The following is a 9,933-nucleotide window of genomic DNA, read 5'->3' on the forward strand; positions in this document are numbered from 1 at the left end:
CTTTCTTCGGTGTGCCGGACAGATATCCGGTCCCGATGATGTGCCACACTTCGGCTCCTCCCACTTCAAAAATTGACCCACCTTGATTACGATGGATGAGGCAGAACAGTCTTCTCCATAAATCGAAATGGGCCTCGCAGCCCAGGAATAGCTCGCATAGAGCGACATAACCCGCAATATGAAGGATAGAGGCGGGAGTGAGACTGTGTAGTTGGAGGCCGTAATACTCCAGCAGACCTCGGAGGAAGGGATGGATCGGAAATCCAACACCTCTTAACAAGAAGGGGACGAAGCATACTCGTTCTCCCTTAGACAGATTGGGGAAGTTCTCCGTTTGAGCCCCGCCCTTGAAGGACGTCATCCCTGCTCATACGGGAACCAAGTCCGCGGGGGAAAGAAAGCCTTGTGTTTGCAGCTTCACGAGCTGACTGTGGGATACATAAAATCTCTCCCAATCACCCTTTTTGGAGCCGTGGGGACGAGAGGAAGAGATGGGAGCGCTAGCCATGTTGGGGTGGTTTTTTCTTAGCAAGCTCTGAGGATTTTTCACGGGGTGTGGAATGGATCTGAGATCTATTCTCTTTAAATAGGCACATTTGTGGTACGGTCGGGGTGGTATATGCAAAAAATACCCCGACCTCTTGCATTCGCTCGACACATGGAGACTGAAGTTGTTGATGCACAGAAGCCGAGGGGTACAACATTAAATGGAAGGGCCGAACACACTACTTGGAAGTCATTGGTGAAGGAACCCGCCTTGCAATGCCGAAGATAATCTATGTGCCGAACACCTCGTCATTGAAGACTGGTTCGGGGGCTACTGAGGGAGTCCTGGACTAAGGGGTCCTCGGGCATCCGGCCTGTTAGCCATGGGCCGGACTGATGGGCTGTGAAGATATGAAGACCGAAGACTGCACCCGTGTCCGGATGGGACTTTCCTTGGCGTGGAAGGCAAGCTTGGCAGCCAACTATGTAGATTCCTTTCTCTTTAACCAACCTTGTGTAACCCTAGATCCCTCCCGTGTCTATATAAACCGGAGGGCTAGGTCCGTAGATAGGCCGAATCCTCATAATCATAGCCAGACTAGACCTCTAGGGTTTAGCCATTACATCTCGTGGTAGATCAACTCTTGTAATACTCATATTCATCAAGATCAATCAAGCAGGACGTAGGGTATTACCTCCATAGAGAGGGCCCGAACCTGGGTAAACATCGTGTCCCTTGTCTCCTGTTACCATCGACCTTAGACACATAGTTCGGGACCCCCTACCCGATATCCGCCGGTTTTGACACCGACAGCTCCTTCCTAACATCTTGTACTTGGAAATCCTCAATCTTGTCTTCATTGCACCCCCTCTGCAAGGTGACACAAACTAGTTACTGGTATCCTTGAAAGATAAATATGCATACTTTCCAGTCTGTGAACAACACAAAAGGATGATAGTATAACAAAACAACACCACATAATGAAACATGCCACATCTCTTGCACATAATGAAATGAGCATTTACTATGTGTGCACTATGTAGAAACTAGGCATACCTTCGAACTGGATCTCCAAGTATGATGTCTACTACACAACCTTCTTCTTGTAGACGTTGTTGGGCCTCCAAGTGCAGAGGTTTGTAGGACAGTAGCAAATTTCCCTCAAGTGGATGACCTAAGGTTTATGAATCCGTGGGAGGCGTAAGATGAAGATGGTCTCTCTCAAGCAACCCTGCAACCAAATAACAAAGAGTCTCTTGTGTCCCCAACACACCCAATAAAATGGTAAGTTGTATAGGTGCACTAGTTCGGTGAACAGATGGTGATACAAGTGCAATATGGATGGTAGATATAGGTTTTTGTAATCTGAAAATATAAAAATAGCAAGGTAACTAATGATAAAAGTGAGCACAAACGGTATTGCAATGCTTTGAAACAAGGCCTAGGGTTCATACTTTCACTAGTGCAAGTTCTCTCAACAATAATAACATAATTGGATCATATAACTATCCCTCAACATGCAACAAAGAGTCACTCCAAAGTCACTAATAGCGGAGAACAAACGAAGAGATTATTGTAGGGTACGAAACCACCTCAAAGTTAGTCTTTCTGATCGATCTATTCAAGAGTCCGTAGTAAAATAGCACGAAGCAATTCTTTCCACTCAATCTATCCTAGAGTTTGTACTAGAATAACACCTTAAGACACAAATCAACCAAAACCCTAATGTCACCTAGATACTCCAATGTCACCTCAAGTATCCGTGGGTATGATTATACGATATGCATCACACAATCTTAGATTCATCTATTCAACCAACACAAAGAACTTCAAAGAGTGCCCCAAAGTTTCTACCGGAGAGTCAAGACGAAAATGTGTGCCAACCCGTATGCATAAGTTCACGAGGTCACGGAACTCGCAAGTTGATCACCAAAACAAACATCAAGTGGATCACATGATATCCCATTGTCACCCATATAAGCACATGCAAGACATACATCAAGTGTTCTCAAATCCTTAAAGACTCAATCCGATAAGATCACTTTAAAGGGAAAACTCAATCCATTACAAGAGAGTAGAGGGGGATAAACATCATAAGATCCAACTATAATAGCAAAGCTCGCGATACCTCAAGATCGTACCATCTCAAGAACACGAGAGAGAGAGATCAAACACATAGCTACTGGTACATACCCTCAGCCCCGAGGGTGGACTACTCCCTCCTCGTCATGGAGAGCGCCGGGATGATGAAGATAGCCATCGGAGAGGGATTCCCCCCTCCGGCAGGGTGCTGGAACGGGTCTAGATTGGTATTCGGTGGCTACAGAGGCTTGCAACAGCGGGACTCCCGATCTATTCTGCTCACTGATGTTTTTAGGGTATATGGACATATATAGGCGAAAGAAGTCGGTCAGGGGAGCCACGAGGGGCCCACGAGGGTTGGGGGCACGTCCAGGGGGTAGGGCACGCCTCCCTGCCTCGTGGCTTCCTCGAAGCTTCCCTGACGTCTACTCCAAGTCTCCCGGATTGCTTTCGTTCCAAAAATAACTCTCCCTAAGGTTTCATTCCGTTTGGACTCAGTTTGATATTCCTTTTCTCCGTAACACTGAAATAGGCAAGAAAACAACAATTTGGGCTGGGCCTCTGGTTAATAGGTTAGTCCCAAAAATAATATGAAAGTGTTTAGTAAAGCCCATAAACATCCAGAACAGATAATATAATAGCATGAATACTTCATAAATTATAGATACGTTGAAGACGTGTCAAGGTACTCCTGGAGAGCCTACTTTAGTGTACAGCCAAACCTTTATGTCACCTATCAGTTATACAAGCCCCCACTACAGCAGCCCTTAAAGTTTAAATCGTTGACAAGCTCTATTAGGTCAAGAACAACAAGTAATCAAAGCAAACAGTCCTAGTATGGTTGGCTGACAAAAACAAGCAATTGAATAGATGTGTGAGCAAATCTTACATATCAAGAAAAGAAGCATAGAAGGAGGCTTAAAGACCATCACTTGACTGACCAGATTTAAGGAGCATTTAAACATCATGTGCAACGTATGAACTAACATAAACATTGCATATTTTAGATTCTATAATGAAATGCACATGTATTAGGTTATGTCATGTATGATGATGCCTAAATGTACACTATAGCAGGAAGGAGTGATTCATCATTGCACGCACAATTAAATTGCAGGTTAAGGGCCAGTTCTATTCCGCCTTTTCAGAGCTTATTGTCAAAATAAGCCATAAAAGATGTAGAGAAGTCATTTTTGAGTTATGGGCTTGGACTTAACTTATTTCGCTTTGGAGGGGGGATTTTCGGGTAGAAGCTCACTAAAAATTGAAGTGAAGGGGAATAGTGAAATGACTCTGATGTCTGCCTATATTACACTCAAAATGCCACTGCTCACGCCTGCGTCACACCTGGCCCTCAAGTAAAAACAAATACGCAAGTGTTCATTGCCCTGCCCGCTTGCATCTCCTCTCCTCTTTCCCTCTACCTCGATCCCCTGCCTGCAGCGCTATGGTTCCTCCAGCGAGCCGTCGCCACTGGTCCGATCTGGCCTGGTCCTCGATGATGCTCTGTCCAGCTAGGCTACATGGTCGGCAGGTAGGGCCAAATCTGCTTGGCTGCTCCTCCCTCTGGCGCCGCCCCTCATTCTCATGGTCTCCAACAACTGCTTCGCTGAGGTCCGTCCAATGCACCACTCCGGCGGGCGCCACACAACTACGTCCGATGCCACACTGCGATAGAAGGCACCTCGTTCCCCTCCCCTCCTCCCAGGACGTGGCCTTGAGGTGCCGTTGAAGGATGAACTCATCCAACAAGGTGAGGATCTCCTTTGATTTTTTTCCAAATTTTCATTCTGATCCGATATACGATGAATTGCTATGAGCTACTTCTGCTACTGCTATATGAAGCATTGCTATGAGCTGCTCCTGCTGCTGCTATATGATGAATTGTTATGAGCTACTTCTGCTGCTATATGATGAATTGCTATGAGCTGCTGCTATATGATGAGTTGCTATAAGCTGCTCCTGCTCCTGCTATATGATGAGTTGCTATGAGCTGCTCCTGCTGCTGCTATATGATGAATTGCTATGAGCTGCTGCTGGTATATAATGAATTGCACACTACTGTTGCTACTTGAAGGAAATATGCCCTAGAGGCAATAATAAAGTTGTTATTTATATTTCCTTATATCATGATAAATGTTTATTATTCATGCTAGAATTGTATTAACCAGAAACTTCATACATGTGTGGATACATAGACAAAACAAAGTGCCCCTAGTATGCCTCTACTTGACTAGCTCGTTAATCAAAGATGGTTAAGTTTCCTAACCATAGACATGTGTTGTCATTTGATGAATGGGATCACATCATTAGAAAATGATGTGATGGACAAGAACCATCTGTTAGCTTAGCATAATGATCGTTAAGTTTTATTGCTATTGCTTTCCTCATGAATTATACATATTCCTATGACTATGAGATTATGCAACTCCCGTATACCGGAGGAACACTTTGTGTGCTATCAAACGTCAAAATGTAACTGGGTGACTATAAATATGCTCTACAGGTGTCTCCGAAGGTGTTTGTTGGGTTGGCATAGATCGAGATTAGGATTTGTCACTCCGAGTATCAGAGAGGTATCTCTCGGCCCTCTCGGTAATGCACATCACTATAAGCCTTGCAAGCAATGTGACTAATGAGTTAGTTGCGAGATGATGCATTACGGAACGGGTAAAGAGACTTGCCGGCAACGAGATTGAACTAGGTATGAGGATACCGACGATCGAATCTCGGGCAAGTAACATACCGATGACAAAGGGAATAACATATGTTGTTATTACGGTTTAACCGATAAAGATCTTCGTAGAATATGTAGGAACCAATATAAGCATCCAGGTTTCGCTGTTGGTTATTGATCGGAGATGTGTCTCGGTCATGTCTATATAGTTCTCGAACCCGTAGGGTCTGCACGCTTAACATTCGATGACGATTTGTATTATGAGTTATGTGTTTTGGTGACCGAAGTTTGTTTGGAGTCCCGGATGAGATCACGGACATGACGAGGAGTCTCGAAATGGTCGAGAGGTAAAGATTGATATATTGGACGATAGTATTCAGACACCGGAATGGTTTCGGAATGGTTCGGGTATTTTTCGGAGTACCGGGAGATTACCGGAACCCCCCGGGGAAGTATTGGGCCTATATGGGCCATAGGGGAGAGGGGAGGCAGCCCACAAGGGGTGGCCGCGCCCCCTCCCATAGGGAGTCCTAATTGGACTAGGGGAGGGGGCGCGCCCCCTTTCCTTCTCCTCTTCCATCTCCCTTCCCTCTTTCCCCTCCATGAGAAGGAAAAAAGGGGCGGGGGCGAATCCTACTAGGAGTGGAGTCCTAGTAGGACTTCCCCCCCTTGGCGCGCCCCTGGTGGCCAGCCTCCTCCTCTTCCTCCTTTATATACGTGGGCAAGGCACCCCTTGGAGACACACCAATTGTTCCAAGCCTTGTGGGGCGTCTCTCTCCATGGTTTACTCCTCTGGTCATATTCACATAGTGCTTAGGCGAAGCCCTGCACGGATCACATCACCATCACCAAGCCGTCGTGCTGACAAAACTCTCCCTCGACCCTCTGCTGGATCAAGAGTTTGAGGGATGTCATCGAGCTGAACGTGTGCTGAACTCGGAGGTGCCGTACGTTCGATACTTGATCGGTTGGATCGCGAAGACGTTCGACTACATCAACCGCGTTAACCTAACGCTTCCGCTTTCGGTCTACGAGGGTATGTGGACACACTCTCCCCCTCTCGTTGCTATGCATCTCCTAGATAGATCTTGCGTGATCGTAGGAATTTTTTGAAATTGCATGCTACGTTCCCCAACATTACTGTTGTATGATGAGTTGCTATGAGCTGCTGCTGGTATATGATGCTTTCAGGTGGTGCTGCTATATGATAATAACCAGCCACTTGGACCATCGAATTTCGATAAATCATTGTACTTCATTTAAATTAGGCATTGGGATCTCTATGGAATACATTGACAAATTAGACTGTGCCAAGTAGATGGTATCTTTGTATTTGCATTTTGAACAAATATTGATGGTCTGTTTTCCTATCATATTAATTACTGTAAATGGGTTCAATTTGTGATGTTTGTAAGTCAAATTAATTTTCATATGGGCAGCAAAATGACAAAATATAATGCAATCTTGACTTTTCACTGATCATACCACAGATAAGCTGAAAAGGCAGGCAATGAAAAGAACTGGTTGGCTTATTACCTGGAGCTTATATTCAAAGGTGCTTATTTTCTTACGATAACTCGAAATAACTATCCCTAAGAAACTTGGCCAATAGAACTGACATACAAATAACATGTCACGATGATTGCAATGGAGGCCCAGTTCTTTTGCCAGATTCTCCCAGAATCTGACCCCTACCCAAATTCTCCCAGAATCTTTGAGCCCCATTTGTTTTACAATCCTATCTAGTTAGGGTCTAATTAGGTAGGACTGTAAAACAAAAGGGGGTCAAAGATTCTAGGAGAATCTAGAGAGGGGCAGATTCTGGGAGAATCCTGCAAAATAACTGGGCCGGAGTGACCTACCATAGCACACTGTATAGGCTCACCGTTGCCTCTCCTTTTTTGTGATGTTCCATGAAATTGCCACATACATCTTGTACTTTTTCATTGTGTAACCCTATATGCAAGTTGACGTGGCTAATTTCAGACGCCTCTACATGATAATACATTGCATATCCCTTGTGCATATTAAAACCACCAATTAATGATTGTGTGTGTAGCATAAACTAGCCATGACTCTGTGTGCTGGACTAGCAGGCACTCTAAGGGAGCCTAATGTAGTGCATTGGAATTCCTACATGCCACCTACGATTTTGTGTAATGTACTACCTCTATTCCTAAATACATGTCTTTGTAGAGATTCCAGTATGGACCACATACAGATGTATATAGATGCATTTTCGAGTGTAGATTCACTCATTTTGCTCTATATGTAGCCTATAGTGGAATCTCTAAAAAGTCTTATATTTAGGAACGGAGGGAGTATCATGTATGACATCTACATATCTAATTTAGCAGCCAGTAGTAGAAATCATTGTCTGCACAAAGGGATTACTGGTCGAAAATCCTAACAAAGCACGCTGGCAGGCACACAACAATACAAGAGAGAGAGAGAGACACTTACAAGATCATAGCAATTCCTTAGTGCAGGATCTTGGTTGGCCAAACTGTTAGATCCAGAAGAAACATCATCCTTGTAGTTTTTGCCAGATGCATAACATGTAACAGCGACCTGTTAGTATATTTGAAGTACATCGGCAGGTGATGCTGGACGGGTTTAAAGGTGACAAGTACCTAGGCCATGGCGGGTGCTTGGCATCTTGCCAGACGGTTGGAATCGGGTTAGAAACGTCAAGGGTGATGACGTTGCGCTGGCTTTTGGGGTCCGGTAAGGAGATCTAGAACCGTCGAGTAGGTTGTTTGTGGAGTGGCTGCGGTAGGGTGGACTTTGGTGCAGGCGAAGTAGATCTAAGGCCGTGGACGAGGGTGTCGGTGAAGCTGCTCCGGTGGTTGGGTTTAGGATGGTGTCGACGATGCGGATCTGCGGTCGTGGACGGGGCGTCAGAAGCTGCTCCGATAGGTTGGACGTGGGTGCGACGAAGCGGATCTAAGGCCATGGACTTGTGCGTTGGCAAAGCGGGCCCGGTAGGGTTGAGAATGGTATAGGCAAAGCTACTTTAGTAGGGTTGACGATGGTGTCGGTGAAGCGGCTCTGGTAGGGTTGAGAAAGTTGTCGGCAAAGAGGATTAGAGGCAGTCGATGGGGGCGTCGGTGGGGCAGCTCGGGGGGGGGGGGGGACGAAGCGTCTCTGGTGGGGAGTACAAAGGAGCCGCTGTAGATGTGTTGCGGTTGACGAGAGTACCAGTGAAGCAGATCCAGCGCCGTGGACAAGGCCGGCACTGAATGGGCTGTGATACAGTGGTGGATGAGAAGTATACTTGTTTCTAGGGGAGGTGGGAGGGGTAGATGCGGCCGCAGAAGTGGGTCCGGCGAGGTGGACGCCGCTAGCAGTGAATGGGCTCTGGTATGTCGGTGGATGAGCAGTCTGGGGTTTCGAGAGGGGAGGGGTAGAAAGGCCGATGAAGTACGGACGGCATGATGCATGTAAGATGCTCTCGTGATGTGGAGTTAGTCACTTTTGCGGGAGGGGGAGAGGAAATGGGGATGCTGTGTGGTGGGGGGAACCGGAAGTTAACAAAGCAGCCCCGACCTATTATGTAAATGAGGGTCGTATTGTAATTGTTGTTCTCTGTGCACCAAGGAGAAAAGGGGAATTTTGCATGCTAAAGACTAGGTGGCGGAAATTTTAGAAGGAGGCGGGAGATTTTGCCGCCCGCGAGATCATTCGTATCCAGTTTCAACTAATTTTGGACGGTGCTAGTGGGAAGGTCATGCGAGACTGTGTACACGGGGCACACGTTAGCAGTTAATAACTGGTGTGAAGTGTACCCCAGAAAAAGACAACAACTCGGGATGATGCGCCGATAACTTGGACGTTCACACGGGCGTGGCCAATCGTACGGGTGTAGAGGCGTGTTCACAAAAAAGGGATCAAACGCTAAGCCTATGTATTTCTCGTGTAAATAGATAATTTAGTGCCATTGGTTATTTACTTTAAACATCATGCATTGATGTGTTATTGTAGAGGCACACAAAAAGAAATGGATATTGTAGTCGCACAAAAGAAATGGATATTGTAGTCCGCTACTTAAAAGTGTTACCTCATATGATTACATAGCCTCCATTTCATAAATTGCATACTCGTTGAATTCATATATGAATATTACATATATTACTTCATAATAGAACCTTAAATCATCCAAGACTAATGAATTTGAATGCAAGACTAACAATGGTGCATGTACATGATAGCTACATTGGTTGTTTGAAGAAACATCACTGTAACTTTGGCATGCATAATTGAATAGGATCATTTAGAAAAAATGTGATATGTGAGTGTCCAATCTTTATAGCGTTGAATCAATATTGTATCTTTAGCCACGATACGAAGTAGATATTGATTTATGTTCAAGTGATGCACGTCCATGATCGGTAGATACAATCTCTCTCACACGGATACATATATCATTTCTCCGTGGGCATCGGAATCACACACACGCACTTCATGTATTTCTCTCCCTCCGTCAAGGTTAGAATTCATCTTTCTACCCCATCCTACAAGTCTCTCACACAGAAACACACACGCTCTCTCTGTCAAACACGCCCACCCCCTTTAATTCTGCCACCGCCACTAATGTCTCAAGTTATAATTATGTCTCTCACACATATGCCTAAGGTTAACTCGAGTCCCAGAACCATATGAATACATACAATGGGATTCCAGCAGA

Source organism: Triticum urartu, chromosome 5, assembly GCF_003073215.2.
Source record: "Triticum urartu cultivar G1812 chromosome 5, Tu2.1, whole genome shotgun sequence".
NCBI classification, from domain to species: Eukaryota; Viridiplantae; Streptophyta; class Magnoliopsida; order Poales; family Poaceae; genus Triticum; species Triticum urartu.